The sequence below is a fragment of the Amblyomma maculatum genome, chromosome 2, assembly GCF_055883805.1.
Source record: "Amblyomma maculatum isolate TAMU_Amacu chromosome 2, ASM5588380v1, whole genome shotgun sequence".
Lineage (NCBI taxonomy): Eukaryota > Metazoa > Arthropoda > Arachnida > Ixodida > Ixodidae > Amblyomma > Amblyomma maculatum.
The window spans coordinates 119,675,885-119,692,579 of NC_139345.1; the positions used below are offsets into that span (position 1 = coordinate 119,675,885).

At 46.0% G+C, this 16,695-nt stretch overlaps 2 non-coding genes across 2 annotated transcripts; both read left to right on the forward strand.

Annotated features, from left to right (window-relative positions):
* The first annotated feature begins 13,319 nt into the window (after nt 1–13,319).
* On the forward strand, nt 13,320–13,391 carry TRNAE-UUC (transfer RNA glutamic acid (anticodon UUC)). Its single transcript has one exon. It is a non-coding gene; the product is annotated as a tRNA-Glu (tRNA).
* Nucleotides 13,392–13,398: 7 nt separating this feature from the next.
* On the forward strand, nt 13,399–13,470 carry TRNAQ-CUG (transfer RNA glutamine (anticodon CUG)). Its single transcript has one exon. It is a non-coding gene; the product is annotated as a tRNA-Gln (tRNA).
* The last annotated feature ends 3,225 nt before the right edge of the window (nt 13,471–16,695 follow it).

Genomic DNA, 16,695 nt, shown 5'->3' on the forward strand with positions numbered 1-16,695 from the left:
CAGTCAGTCGTTGTCGCGTAGCTTGAACAGGTCCGAATTTTTCGGGCACAGCGTCGACGCGTACATTCCTCAGGAATCTGCTAACAATTGCACGCACGTAAGAGCAGCGCACGAAAAGCCGCGTATCTGCTCGGTGGACCGTCGAAAATACAAGGCACTTGCTCAATTCGGCTCTGCTGCCCGCCGTCTGCTGCCAGCGACAACATCATGGCGGATTATCCGGCATGCATCGCTTCATGCAAGCTCCCTATACCATAGTGACGGTTGAGGAGAAGGGATCTTGTGGACCCACTGAGCGGATAGAGCAGCGAATAGTCATGCAAACGCCGGTGAAAGAACTTCGGAAGTGCTGCTGCGACAGGAAACAACACATCCAAGGCTACTGATACCTATAATAGGGAGTTTTAGAATAGGGAAGCCCAAGGCTTGGGGCCCCCGCGGCGCAACGTTCGAGCCGACCGGCGAGTTTTAGAATAGGGTTTTCCCGACGCAGCGGAGCGGGGCTTGCGTTTGTCGATTGCAGCGCCCATGACGGCAAACCGTGAAAAGCATATAAATATATAAAAGCCAACAACGCTATTTTATTAAACAGAAACTGCTGTGATTGTACAAAGCTATCTTAAAAATTCCAGTTATATATAAACTATTTTCTTCAGACAAGACGAAATCGGCCAATCTTAACCAATCCGGCTGAGCCTCATTTGAACCTTCCGCGCTTTCCGACGCCTGGTCCCCATGGCAACCAAACGAGGCGAACTCGCTAAGCCTAGCAGCTCGGTAAATCCGGAAGCAATCAGAAAATATGGGGCGTTTTATCGCTTAAATTTGGTAGTGCGGGCATCATGAGACATAGCGCAAGCTTCGTTGGCCTTTTGTTTGCCTTGAACGCGTGACACCATGGAGCGGTAACGACGAATGTGTACCTAGGCGAGCGACCGCCGCTTGACCGGACGCCGCCATATTGCCCGACCCTATCCGGCGATAGGGTCCACGCTATTTCGCCGAGATAGGGTGACCGTCGTCCGCTGATCCAAAAACCCAAGGCCCGCTTGGGTACTGCGCATGCGCACTCGCGCCCCGCTATTACCCTATCCCCCTAACCGATAGGGTCCCCCTATTTTAAAACTCCCTAATTATGATACCGTCATCGTCGGCCGGTTGTGGGGACAGCTGAACAACGTCATCCCCACTGAATTCAAAATTAACCCCTTCCTGTCGCGGTTATAGGACCACCATATTTGAGGGAATTTCCTCGCCTCGGTTCCTTCTTATGTCGAATCCTTCTGCGTGCTGCTATGACCTTCTTACCGTGGGCACTGGGAACCCTTCTGTATAGCCTCTTTTATCTCCGAATTAACTCTTCGCATTTCATGTCTGCCACCACTCAGCTCTCGATTTTTAGGTACGGGGCTTGAAAAGACATTTGCTGAGGCTAGGAAACGCGGACGTACCTTCTGTTATTCCATCATTCGTCAGCAAAGCTATCAGTGAGAAAAAAATGATGCTCCTCTTTCCCCCTCATCTCAACAGAGAACGACGAGCGCCCGCCCACTGGCAGGCCCAATGAGAAGGCGCACCCGGATTGCACAATTTACGTCACAGATCTGAAGTGAGGCGTTGCCCTAATCGATTGTGAGCGTCTACGAAGAGGAACATCAAAAAAAGTAAATTCTTTAGGGTCCACGAAGAGCTTTTGAACTCGATCGAAGAGTCAATTAGTCACAAAGGCTACGAATCTGTTACATTATAATGTTACCTATACATATATTTTCAGGGTTTCTCTATCCCCGCCAGTCAAGGCAGTTTCAGTTTAGTCAACCCAAAACGGCAGTGCGGGACCCTGCAACAATAGAGCATCTCCTGAGCTCTCACGCAACCATGCACCGTGGAAAGAGCAGTGGCGCCCATAACACGCCCGGAGACACCGAGTCTAGCCGACTGCATTCTTCAACGCACCTTCGCTACAGTGTGGCCATCACAATCATGGCCATCATGTCCCAGTCTCAGGTGGTTCCCATTAGGCAGCCCCCACCGCAGCAGAAACGGCTCCCGGCAGTGTAGCCCAGTATATTGAAAGTATCGCTCATCCCCTGCCGCTCCGCAGGGAGGAAAGTCGCTTTCTGTTCCCCCATCTGCGCTCCTCTCCTTCTTCGGCGTCGTGAATTCCGTAGGTGTTCGCCTTTGGGCGCCTCTTAGACCAAGGCCAAACAACCATTAATTCATCGGCTCCTGATTAACAAAAACTCGGCAGGTTTTGGCCAACTGGGCGTCAACCTGCAAACGTGAGGTGGCCTGCGGAGAGGACACTTTCGGGAGATTTATCCGAGTGATTAGGCCAAGGAAAACGATGCATGGAGAGAGGGGCGTTGTGAATAAATGCCGGACCTCGGTCAGCTGAGAAAGCGAGTCAAGGAGCGTCACTGGCCCTGCCCAAAGGCGGCGTCCAAGAGCAGATTCCCGTAACTGGATGGGAAAAGGCGAGAAAATGACAAGACAGCATAGGCTATTAAAAGCGCTCGACAATCGCATCAAAGATTCCTAAAATGATTCCCGAGCGGCGCCTATTCAGCCGTTTCAGCTCTGGAGCTGAGTTTTTTGGTTTTTGTAACCTTTGAATGCTGCAAATATGCAAATACAGTTATCCCTCGATTTTCCTAATCCCCGTCTCCAGAGTACTTTCCTTCCTCAAACTGTGCAGCGGCCATGGCGCTGTACTCAATGCATGGTGCAACACATTACTATAGTAGTAGCACGGCAACTCATATCAACTTCCTTTAACGTTACCACTAAATCTAGGATGACACTTGTTGATGCACACAAACGTGACATTTGACCAGATGCAGAATGCTTATTTGTGGATGTTTGCTCCCTGTTATTTGTAGCTTCGATTTACTAAACCATGCAGGCCGCAATGTCCGTGACACCAGAAAAGCACATGACGCCCAGCAATGTTTCCGCCGGGGTGGCGCAGTGGTTACGGCGCTCGACTATACTGTTGCCAAGGACGCGGGATCGAATCCCGGCCTCGGCGGCCGCTTTTCGATGGAGGCGAAAAGCAACGTGCCCGTGTGCTGTGCGATGTCAGTGCACGTTAAAGAACCCCAGGTGGTCGAAATTTCCGGAGTCCCCCACTACGGCGTCTCTCATAGCCTGAGTCGCTTTGGGACGTTAAATTCCACAAACCAAACCAAACCTGCATGAAAACCCTTCCTGAATTGCTCGTCTGGATCCTTCAGTCACTGGGGGGCCACTGACACGCGGTATCATCCCCAGCCCGCCCAATCATACATTGCTGAATCCGCACGGTAGATATAGTTCAGCCTGGGAGAAGGTTGTATGATCGGGAAGAGAGAAGATCCTTCCTTCACGCGGCAGCTCTGTTGACAGACCTGCCACATCCGAAATCTTGAATATACAGTCTATGGCTAAAACAAAAAAAAAAAGAAAAAAAAAATGCACGTCTATGTGCATCTTTCGACGGTACGTGGCCCTTCAAACAACACGGATCCTGTATTAAGGCGAAAGCATTTAATGGCTCATGCCCACGGCCATATGACACTGTCCGTCCGGCCACGAGAAGTGGCACACTACTTCGCGAGATTCCGCGGGATTGTGACATCATCAAACAACCAGTGATGACGTGAGGAAGATAGTTAAAAATAAATAAATCCTGCCTCCATTGGGAATCGCACCTCCACTCCTTGGACCCCCGCCGTGCGCTTTAACCAAGTGTTCGATGCCCGGGATTCATTTTTTTCTTTCTTTATTGCAGTGTTTAAAAGTTACCTTATACGTCTCAAGTTGTTTTAACTGGCGTGCACAGCAGGGTTCAGTTCTTGGGCCCATACTCTTCTCACTTTATATAAATGATTTCCCTGCAAAGTATACAGTCAACCGTTATTGTATGCCGACGACATCGGCTCTTGTGTTTACTGGAGAGAATTTGCATAAAATTCAAGATAAAATCTGTGCTGAGTTAAAAGTGTTTTTATGTGGTTCGCATCTAATCAACTGACTTTAAATCTTAAGACGAAGTACACAATTTTTTATTCCAGGAAAAAACAGTTGAATGTTGAAGAACTGAATATAGCATTACGTGGAACAAAACTTCAACAAGTTCTTTCATACAAGTATGTAGGTGCATCTTTTGAATATGACATGTGCATTGGAAAACACACACTACACATCTTTGTTCGAAGTTGAGATACGGATGTTTTATTTTACTTAAGGCTCGTGAATGCATGTTTCGAATACCCCATCCTATACGCATTATTTACTTTTTCCTCTATTCAAAGTTACCAGCTACTGCATTGAGTCATGGGGAACCACCTTTACTACTTACCTGGAACCTGTGTTCCGCCTGCAGAAACGCGCATTAAGAATTATTTCCTTTTCAGGGAGCTCTCAATGTAGTGTGAAGGAGATGGACGCCTTCGCTGGACGATGGCGAAGAAGCAGTCTGTGGTATTGCTATCGCGCAGATCGTGGGCTGGTCTTGATCGGCCCGCTTCCTCGCCGGCCTCGACGTGTAAATTTATAGTTTCTGGATTGGGAAACGGTCATCGTAATTCCCCTTTTCTACCACGAGGATGACATAATTAGGCAAGTTACAAAGAGGGGTGGCTACTCCTAGCATGCTCCTGGCCTACAGGGCTGGGAATTGAAGGCCTCCGCCGTTTACGGCGGGTGCTCACCTGCCACCGGAGCTTGTATACCTGCTGTATACAGCAGGTAGTATACAAACTCCGGTGGCAGGCGAGCACCCGCCTATAGGCCGTCACTACAGCCGCCGCCGCTCTGTTGGCTGACAACGGCTGCTGCGACGCACGTCTTTCTTTCTTTCTTTCTTTCTTTCTTTCTTTCTTTCTTTCTTTCTTTCTTTCTTTCTTTCTTTCTTTCTTTCTTTCTTTCTTTCTTTCTTTCTTTCTTTCTTTCTTTCTTTCTTTCTTTCTTTCTTTCTTTCTTTCTTTCTTTCTTTCTTTCTTTCTTTCTTTCTTTCTTTCTTTCTTTCTTTCTTTCTGACCCCGCCGGGTGTCCGATCCAGGCGTCCGTGCCGCACCTTTCATTTAACTGGCGCTTTCTTGAACGCCACATCACACAGCATACAGAAGCAGACGCAGTACAGCAGGCCATCAGCGGCTTTTCAAATTGGTTTGAAAGAAAGGGCGCAATATCTGTCACTATTCTCCGCGGACGCCTGAACTGAGCCCTAAGGAAAAGGAGGAAGGAGGGAGCCAACGGAGAAAAAGAGAAAGAGGTGCCGTAGGGGAGGGCAATACTAGACCACCGCGCTATAAAGGATTTCACCTTATCGCACTTTAGTGGTCCAAAGTGCCCACCGAGAACTTTTTAATTTGCCTCTCAAAGATAGTCGTAGCTGGCCGAATTGACACTGAGCTCACCTAACAATCGGTGACTATTGAAGCTGTTCAGCTCTTCTTTGTGACACAGACCAATTAATGCAACCCAGCCGCGTGGGCCTCGTAATTTTTAGTGCTGCAGCACTACTACCCGCATTCTCGCACAAACCCGATGTGTGAAGCCAATGCGACATTTGGCCTTTCCAAGGGAGTTCTGGTGTTACAGAAACAAGTGTGACAGATAATGCGCCTTTTCTTTCCTCTAAACCAATTATAGAACTGCGGTGACCTTTGATGTTTAACGGAAAGCATGGTTGTGTTCGACAATGGGCACGCGATGTACGGTGTGCAGCAGCAGCAGCAACGCTCAGGCTTTCACATTTCTCCACTGCAGACCCATGCAGTGCTTTCCGGAAGCATGGCCGCCTGATTAGCAAGGCGAAATAACGTTTAATGGCTGAAACACAGCAAACACAATCCTGCCAAAACATCTTGCTGCTGCACGATATTCCGCGATTAACTGAGTTTAACCATCTGCGTTCGTTATTTATTTATATCGTGCCATTTTATTTCATATTATTTCGTCTGAGCTTGAGCTAGTTTGAGCTTCACTATTTACAGCTTAGTTCTGGAAACCCAATACCTCTTACAATTCAAACGTTGCCGGCTACATCATCAGGTCACTGCTTGCGTCCCAAGCTGTTTCAGCTTGAAAATTGGCTGTGGCTAAAGGTACGTCCGACGGACCCGATCAATGGTCTTAAAGGTACGTCCGACGGACCCGGTGCGTTTTTCTTCGGGATACGACGGACGGATCCGGGAAATATTTTTCAGAGGTACGGCGGACGGACCCGATCGGTAGGATTCTTCCGACGGACCCAAAGCATTTTTCTCCGATATGGGCCTTGGGATCCGTCGGGAAAGCCGGACGGATCCGAGATCCCCAGATGTGGTTGTAGCAAAACACGGTAGCCATATGTAGCCAAATCGAAGTTGGTATGAGGTGTACGTGCGAGGTGCGGGAAGTATGTGCTACTGCATGCGTGAAATGTGAAATTACAAAGAATAGTACAGTGGCAAGAATAGTGCCTAGAATGGGTGATATACTACTTGATGGCATGATGATAGGTTTACGTGAGTTGGACCGCGGCAGGGTCGCAAGCACGACCAGCGCAAGCGCATGTAATCGCGGTGTTGACGGCCAGCCCGCGGCCCGCACGCCCGCTCATTTGGTCCTCGTTATTATGTGGATTAACGTCTACGACGGTCGTTATGTAATTATGTAGTTTTGATTCTTCAAAGTTTCCTCACTGCCATCTGTGATGAGATGCGTCACGTAACGCATCGCTTTCTGCTTGCATTGAGGTTTGGTGCTGCAAGTTCTACGTAGTACAAGCGGCGCTGAAAAAGCTGGGCACCGCCGGCGTGTCTCTAGCCCAAGCATCGCGTCATTCGTGTTTGTTGTACAACTGGAGGTGTGGTTTGTGCTTACCGTGAGATGCTGTGATTACGGATTACGTCCTACTAGAGTGCTGTGTGAGACTACGAAGAGTGCTGTGATGAGTGCGCCGATGTCCGGACGGACATCAGTGTGTCCGTTTATGATCGGCGATGTTGCACGTGCATGTCAGTGTTTATTAGGTGCAGTGGTAATTTATTTACACGCGCTGTGCAACAATCAGACGAAAATAAGTCATCGACAATTTGTTAGCCTGTACTACAGAGCTCAAAACTCGGAAAATGGGAATGCACATGATGCAGTTTTCGCATGTTGGAGTGGACCGAAAAATAAGTGCCCAGCCCACACCGCCGGGATGCGCATTACTACAGGTGAAATGGTTCAGGTTTCTGTAAAATAGCTGCCTGGCACAGCACCTTTCTAAATGTTCAGGCTTTGTACTATTGTTGAAGGCCACTTTATCATTAATAAAGGAACGAATATGCTTTATGGGTTAATGACTAGTGCTTTTTCAACATATTATGTTCTTTTTTTTTTTCGTTTTTCCTTAGTTTCCTTTGTTTTTCATGCTAGACAAAACACAAATAGTACACTTTTAAACTTGTCAGTCCAAAGCTGAACATGAATATCTGCCATGCATGTGACAGCTTTAATGCTAGAAAGGTTGACATGTATAGCATGTACGTACACGCTGCGACATCTTAGTGGCACGTTCGGCTACTCGCCCCAAGGTCGTGATGTTTAATACCAGTGATGGCAGTCGCACTTTGGTCCAGGTGAAATGCAAATGCTTCTGTTTTCTGCAAGATGTCAATGCAAAGTACAAAGCCCGGGCAGTCAAATTAGTCTGGAGCTCTCCACTACGGTATTCTTCATAGCTACATATGTCACTTTAGGATGTGAAACCCTACATGCCACAGGTAGGCTGCATTGTTTTTTAGATTTTGTAACCTCTCATCTATGTTTTGCAACATTTGGCTAATTTTTGTTCCCGAACAGTTGCTAAAGATGAAACCGAAGCAGTTCTTGGCATGGTTTGCTGCTTAGATTAATTTGCTAATTGCAGTTCTTTGAAACTTGCATCAATGCTGGACAGTTCAAATAGCAAGCAGTTGAATTACAGAAATGATGTGGATCATGCATTTCAGTTCTGACAAGTGGAAAGTAACGGTCCCCTCCTTGCATGCATAGGTGCCTTTAGACAAATACATACTCGGGTGTGTGATTGTGACGCATATCAAGGGTCAACAGAAGGCCATGTGGAGCCAGTGTGATATTCTTCATGAAGGCTAAAGTAAAATTGTACAACAGCTGCTGTACCATGCAGAAAAATATTGATCATTTAGTGTATGATTAACTGACCATGAATAGCATCTTACTCAGAGTGTGATGTGATATATATCTGGTTTAGCATCCCAAAATAACTACGGCTATGAGGAACACAATAGTTGAGGGCTCCGGTATAATTTCGACCATCTGGGGTTCTTTTACATGCACTGACACCGCACGGTGCATGACTGCCTATTGCTTCGCCTCTATTGAAATGCCCCTGCTGTGGCTGGAACCAAATCTGCATCTTTGGGTTCAGCAGCCATGCACTCTAACTACTGAGCCAGCACAACGGGGCCAAGTATCAAAATGCATGCTATTACATTTCTTTCTAGCCTGTGGTTTTCTTCACAGAACTAATGTATACAAGGAAAAGTAAACAGCATGAAAACACTAGTTTTATTGCACATTATATTCACATTTCAGCAAACATTCTCTAGGAAAAAAATTTCTCAATGTTTTCATGGAAACCAAGAACAAAACAAAACAATGCACTTACTCCACTCGAATTATTAATGGGCAAGGTTGCATCTATGCTACTACACCACTTATCACAAAACCACAAGCCGCATCTGCTTTGGCCAATCACTTGATGAAACTAACGGAGACAGATGTCGCACACCACAGACTGGTCGTCTCGCAACATATCTCTGCATATGTTGCATTTCAATTTCATGCCTTTCCACTTAGTTTCAACTGTTGCCAGCATTACTAGTCACCCATCTTTTCTGAAATTCCTTTTTACGCTGTTGGGATCAGCATCCTTGTTAACGATGGTCTCTGGCATTTTGGATGCTATCATTTTCACATCTTCCTCATCTGGAAGAACGAAGGAAATGACAAGCTTTGAGCAGACAAAAAATTAGGGAGACTCCTAATCTCCACCTGTAAGGGTATGGTGCGCCAGCGTTAATGGTTCTTGTCTGCAGATTTCACTGTGGATTCTCGTTAATTTACATGCCCTTTGCTACAAACATTATTACTAATTCCTTAATTCATGTCTCTGTTATCTCAGATATACTCATTAGCATACGGTCGTAGGCTGCCCTGTTAGGTGATAGACAACCTGGCATAGACCTCTGTAAGCCTCAACCTTTCTTAATTGGAGCTGAAACGTTGAAGCTGAAATATTTCAAATATAACTTTGTAAGCTTGGCTTAACAGCTCCTGCCATGTCGTGTGGCCTCGTGACAATTGGCTCGTGGCACTTTTGGCTTGTGCACAGGGGTCATCTGTTAAATACTGGTTAACATGCATGAAAAATACATTTTAACACAAACTGGTGGCAAATGGTAACGTGGTGCACTGCAGATTCTGAAATGTATACCTGTATTCATGCAAGGATCGCATCATCACATAACATGATCAAGAGTTCTATCAGTACCTGTAGTTACATAGCATTTCAATGCCCATTAAAGGACCACCTCAGACAATGGTTGTTGTTATCTCAAGACCTGTTCTAACAGCGTACTGACGCCATTCCACTGAGCGATGGACATGTATATGCATACCCTAGATAGCTCATGATTGTGGATCTCATTTATTTCTATGACTTCGAAGGAGTTCCTGTCGTCAGAAACTTTATGAAATCAGGACAGTAGTCTTGAAAGGTGATGAAAAGAAATAACCAGGTTACCTTGACGCAATGCTAAATTACAGAGGGTGAATATGCTGCATGAAGATACCAAGAAGCTTGTACAAAGAAAAGTGAGCGTGAAATGGCAGGATTTTTGAAACATTGAAATGAACTACAAACTATACTTGTCAAACCTGTCATTAAGGAATGGAAATCATGCAGTAATCAAAAATACAACATGGAGGACATTTTAGGTCATTTTCACAAAACACATACCCAAACCTCACACACAGCTTCATACTTATGAAAGAGGACAAACCAATATGCAAGGAGTGTGGAGATGAACAATAAACCATATCTAACACGTGCGCCAGAGTCGAGAAAAGAGGAAACATTTTGTACAATTTGCAACAGATCCCTTTCCATCCCAGCATGATCCTAGGAGAGACGTGCAAATTTCATGCATTTTTGGTTTCCTAAAATGTTCCTAAACAAGCTACATCCTAAAGAACATTTTAGTCATTACACACAAAATAAATACATTAAACCTTGTTCTTGGTGCATGGCAGCATTAGTCGCTTAGGCACCATAAAAATCAACACAATGCTGTAAGGTATACCTTGGTTAGCTATGTTATATGAGACAAGCTTTCGGCCTGGTGTGGTCCTTATTCACGTGACAGCGCTGTCATGAGGGTCTATGTCCCAGCGATCGGAAAGTGACCTATTCCAATAATTTTACAAACTGAAGGTGATTGTACAGATTTCTAAAGACTGGAGTGCTCAACTGTTTTATCAACGTCCGCCTGCTTTGGCAGCCTGGAGTGAAACTGTTGAAGAGAATACATTTTTGAACATTTAACGCGTTTCTGAAGGCGTTGCTTTCAATTACGGGGCCTACAAAAAGCAGGTGAATGTCAAACGCCTCCTAGATAGGCTTTCTAGCAAGACAGCGGTGTAGCGTGGAAAATCGCTCCGCCGATCCATCGCTGGCGCCGCTGACTTGAAAGGCGAACTGTTCAAACTTATATAACTGCTGACCACACCTGAAACACTGAATTGCGCATGATCAAGGCAGAATTTCTCTAACACTGAGCACTGGTAGCTATCGATTTCGCGCCCAATATTGTGAAAATCTGTCCTCTCTTCGATCATTGATACGTCCACGGTTGAACATTTATGCGCCTCGGGGTAGGCGAGCCGTTGGAACATGGATGCGTGGTTGTAGCAACGATCACTTGCATGGCACACTCTGCAAAATTCCAAGAGTCAGCTTCTTCAACGAAATGTGCAGCGCACATTTTCTACCGCTACCTATAAGTCCGGCGATGCATGCATATCGATCCCGATCGTTTCAAAGCTGCGCGGCCGTTCAGTCGGGTCACGCTAACCTCGAGCATGCGGGGGTTTAAACTACATGTACGCAAACTTCAACGACAAGAAAAAGATGCAGCCTAAGCACTTTAGTCTAGTCTTCCCCTATATACCAAAGAACATTGCTGTTCACAGGGAATTCGGATCATTCACGCTTCCGGCTTTGCGGTTCGGTGCAGTAGGTCTTCGCCTCGACGAGTCGATGTGCAGGCCTCTAGTAGATTCAGCATGTCTTCTGCCACGGCTCTGAGGTAGAATTTAAACGAAGAATTTAGCTAAAAACATCCTGTTTCCTCGGTCTGCATGTGAGGAACGAGCATATAATGCCATTTCACATACATACTTTGGACTGCCGAATGTTCAGCTGCACGACGAGGTGTGTGTGTGTTGTGCCGGCGCTAGATCTTCGAAGGTCGATGCAGGACCTAAGTCAGCGTAAATGCTAGGAATAGCTCGCTCGCATTACGGGCAGATCGAGGTGATAGTTTAGTGCGAAGCGACAGCTGCTCGTGAATGTGCGTATCTCGATGCCAGCTCGTGGAGCTGGTGCAGTACGTAGCATATCGCCTGCAGCTATGTGCTTGACAGCGATGTTTGCCGTACACAACCCTAAGTGAAGACCGTGATCTATGTTAGAACGGATGCACTCTTCGTAGCACCTCATCGAGAGTCGCGGCTAGCTGATATCATAGAGGATAAGATTCATTCACGCGTAGCAAGCGGAATGTGGCCGCGTTCGACGAGCATATAGCCATGAGCCTGTATATCGACGTCCGCCGTATCTTTACGAGAATCGAATGGATACGTCGGACGTACCTTTAGACACTTCGTTGAAAATTTTCTAGCTGCCGGCAATAGACACACATCTCAACATCACGAATGTATAGTTTTTATCCGTAAGTTAGTAATCTCTTTCGTCAACTGTTCCTGTCGCAGATACTTCACAGGCAGCTCAGTTTTTCAATTAGAGAATTCCGTGCTGCTCGCGTGCACGTCAACTATACGTTGTGTATCATGGGACAGACTTTCCAAGACATTAAATTTCGGTATTGCTTTAATGCGAGAAGGCAACAGCACACCGCACTTAATGACAACGACTGCTAGAACCTGGCTTCGACTGAAAGCACTTATAGTACTACAACCCCTCCCTCGTACACGCAGACAATGAAAAAAAAAAAAAAAAAAAAAAAAAGAAACAGAATGACATGAACGTGTTTTATATCTCTGGTTCCCAGATGGCTATCTCGATGTCTTTCAAATGTATACACCAGTTAGACATTATCATGAAATAAACGGCTTTGCAATCGGCGTTGCATGTGAGGTAATCTACAGATTGCAATTTTATTTATATTTACTTCCAAGGACGTTAGCTATGTAGACCAACCGAAATTCAGCTGCTTTGGCCAAGATGCCGCCTGTGGTCGTGAGCTCCGTGTGGGCGCCTTGAAGTCGGTGCTTTTAGCAACCAGGGGAAAAAGGTGCTTTTAGCAACCAGAGAAGGCCGGCGGTAAAGCATATACGCAAGACCATTTTACAAAAAGCTGGACTTTCACCGACTAATGACTCTCATTTACACTTATGGATAACAAACAACATTTATGCACGCAGTTTGTGTGACTTCTTGCACATGGCTGCACTCCACACATTCCTGTGACTCTACCACCACCTTTTATGCCGTGTGGCAAACTCAGCGACATAAATAAATAAGTAAAGCTGTTGCTGTCAGGATATGTCAGCCAGCTCAGTTTCTCTCCTTTCTCCAAGGATCGTATTCCATAAGTTTCCATTTCATTTGGTCTGGATCTGTCTGACGGCAGCATCAGAAGAAAGCAGCGAGCGGCTGCTGGCCGTCACAGAAATGTCTAAGAAATAAATAAAAAAAAATGTATCTGATGAAATGCGCTCCCGGGGCACCGCAAAATATAATTCTACCGACATGATAGCCTCATTTATCGCAGAAATTTAAAAACTTCTCGTCCTCGTTGCAGGCGTTTGGAAATTGTGCGCGCCAAGAACGGGTACCCAAGCTGGCCGATAGGTGTCTCCACCTACCACAGGACGATGATTCCTTTGGAAACTGTGCTAGCCGCGTCCACGTGATGTGCGATCGATGCTGTCGCACGTTTCTTTTGAATGTTACTCGCCACAACTTTGTTAAACTATTACGAAGCATGGGAGGCACCTTTGCTATAAATACCCTTTATAAGGACGCAGGTGCCATCTCCGGCGTGGTCTAGTGGCTAGGATATCTGGCTTTCACCCAGAAGGCCCGGGTTCGATTCCCGGCGTCGGAACTTGTACGGTCTCATGGTGTAATGGTTAGCACTCTGGACTCTGAATCCAGCGATCCGAGTTCAAATCTCGGTGAGACCTACTTTTTTTCCACCTCTACATGTGCATGTAGTTGCCTTTTTTTTTCCCTTGAAATCTTTCTGATCGTGAACACCGAACTAAACCGCAGTACGCCTCGCCGAAAGGTCTCTGGTACGCGGTCTTGTGTAGTTGGTTGCCCTATAATGTGCACGAACCGAAGACGATTGAAAAAAAAAAAAAAAAAGCGCTCGAGACATACACATGAAACGTACTCACGTTAAGTCACAACTGGTAAGAAGCGACAGCCGTTGCTTTCGTATGAGCTTTTCCGCTTGACTCAGCCCGTTAAAATCGACTACTGGTTTAGTTATATTTTTGTGCATTGCCTTTGTCAGCATTCAGAGGGCAATGTTTGTCGCCGGGGGGTGATGCCCATCAGGAGTGCCTGAAACGCCTTTTTACCTCGTTATATCTTCGTAGCATGTTCGACTTGCGACATTTCTCCATTATGTGCGTCCGAATTTTTCCCCCAACAATATAAAGACAAAATACAAAGTACAAATGTCCAGTTTGCTTTTGTTGCAGAAAAAGTGCCATCTGTCGACATACTTAAGCACAGAACGCGATCAAGGAGACCAAGAATTTCTAGTTAACTCGAGCGCACTTAAGTGACAAGGCATCACTAATTACGTTTCGCTATACGAGTGGCGCCAGCATGGACGCGAAACGGACTACAGGATATTGAGCAACTAAGTTTTGTATTTAAACAGACCTTTAGTTGTTTTATTTCTTTTCTTTCTTTTTTTTTTTTTTTTTTTTTTTTTTTTTTCTCGCGCAGCAGACTGCCACTATCTCCCTACGCAGTGCGCTGCTTCGGATCGATAGCTACGCCCTGTATCAGTTATCGGCACTCAGTTATCGGCCCCCTGCTAACACGTCACCATCGCCTTGAGGCTAAAACATGCTAAAACTACGCCCGCGATGCTTATTACGCTCATTACGTGTGTAAATGCGCTTTTCGAGGGGGCGATGTGAATATCTCGCACCGGCATGAATTTTCGGATAACAGCCGCAGGGAAACGGTTTCCTGTTTATCTAATCCGCTGATCGCACCTGCTGCAAATTTCCCGCTGAGAGCTAGGCATGGTCCACAATAGTAGCTCCTGCTACGTCATGTAGAAGCTACCTTTAGCCACCGCTTTCCGGCGATAACATACAGCGTCTAGGGGCCGAATTACGGACTCCGCTCACAAGTTTGTGAGCGTGACGTCAAAATTACGAAGCTGTGACGCAGCCTTGAGACGTCAATCGTGACGAGTATGCGAAATCGTCCAATTACCAGCGACTTTTAGCGTGGCTCCGCCCTAGTAGTCCCGAATCCTCGGCAAACGTTGATGCCACAGTGTGGCACAAAACTGAGCAGGGACCGTCTCCTAACTTTTTCTAACACGACGCAACTAATACGCAATAAATAAAACAAACAAAGGTTTATTTTGTCAAGATACTATTTTTAGTATTGATTAACATTGAGCTCAAGTTGAAGCGTTCTTAGTTTTGTAGTTATACTTGCTATTAGGGAACTTTTGTTGCCGCGAGGGTGCGCGGGCGGCGTCATGGCGTGCACATGGCGGCCTGCAAGCAAACAGCTGATTCCCCGAGAAGGTGCTGCTTTTTTTAGCGTCGTCGGTAATCGAAATGCCGTGCAAGTGCCGTGAGCATGCTGAAAATCTAATAGAATGCAGTCGAAGTTCAGGGCCTGCAGCGATAAAATTTCATGGAGCGCTTGACACGGAAATAGACAAAGACAACTTGCGAAGGTGTTTTCGGTCGGCGCCTACTAGTATCGATGAGAAAAGTGCTGAAAGTGCAACGTGCAGGCTCCGTGGTTCTATTTGTTTCTCTTTAGGAAATACAAAACGACTGTGAAGCATGTAGTGTAGGCCAAAATGAAGCTCTGTCCTTGCATGATCATCTGTTTGCATGTAGCTGGATAGTTTAGGAAAGAACATGATCATGGGAATGCTTCCACCCCTGCCGTGACTGAACCCGAAGCCTTCATTCACTGCAGTGCCACCGTGACAGGGCTTTCGATGTAGCTTTCGTTGTAGTGTGCTCTGTATTTTTTTTTTCTTTATTCTCATGACTGAGTTGCTTTGTTTTTGAGCGATACCTTCTGCCCACACACCATTTGCTTGATGCATATGTGATGTTTTTCTGCGTACGCTACAATCACTGTGAGCACTAAAACTCGCAATATTATGCATTCAATTTGTCAGCTTTACACTGTTTAGCATTAAGCAAATGCTTTCTATGCGTCCTAACAGTATATGCAGGCCTGTAGTCCTGGAAGGTTCACTAATGGAGACTACCTTATGCAAACATTGTACATAGCACTACTTGTGTCATGTTTCTGCACTGTTAAGAGCCATACTTTGTTTCCTGCTTCTGAAATGTGCCAAACCTATGACAACTACTATGCACGCCTGTAATCATTAAGCAACTATTATTTTGTGTCATGCCTCTGAGTCGCAGTTTTATGCACAATACTTTCATTTCTTGTTTCTGAAGTGTGTCAGACCTGCGATGAGTACAGTGCCAGCTTACAGGCTCTAAAAAATTATTCGTGTATGTCTTCTCTGTGTAGCACAATCGTGCAGCACGTGCAAATAACTGCCTGTGCTATTGCAGGCAGTTGGTTTCACTGCTGCATATTCAAGCGTGTGAAACGCTGCAGGAAAATAAAGGGGCACAGTTGATACACGTGCTTCTAAAAAACTTCTGTGAGACTTTCCCATTCCGATAGGCATCACAATTGCTGCCTCGTTGTGAAACACTTTAATTATGTACTCAAACACAGGCACACACACAAACACCAACATGCACGGTTGCAAGCAACAGTGAATGGGGGGGGGGGGGGGGTACGAAGACAAATTTGACTTGACAGATGAGGTTCGAGAAGATTCATCATTATCACAAAGGTTTCTGGCACAGACATGAAACGAGAAGGCGCTGCACTTGGCTGCCTGCGATGAGTTGGTCAGCTACGTGTGGTATATCATAGCCGATTGTTGTGCTGGCATTGACGCCGCAGCTGTTGCCGTACCATGGGCAGCTGTGCCAGCCAGCTCTGGTGGCAGGTTCTGTGGAACAGGCTAACATGATTCTGTATGGCTTTTCCCTAGAGGTATGCATGGCAATAGTGATTCCACTTTCAAGTAGCCGGTACACAGATGTGACCCTTTCTTGTCCAAGCCAGCAGCACCCTCCTCGTCTGCAGGCAGGAAG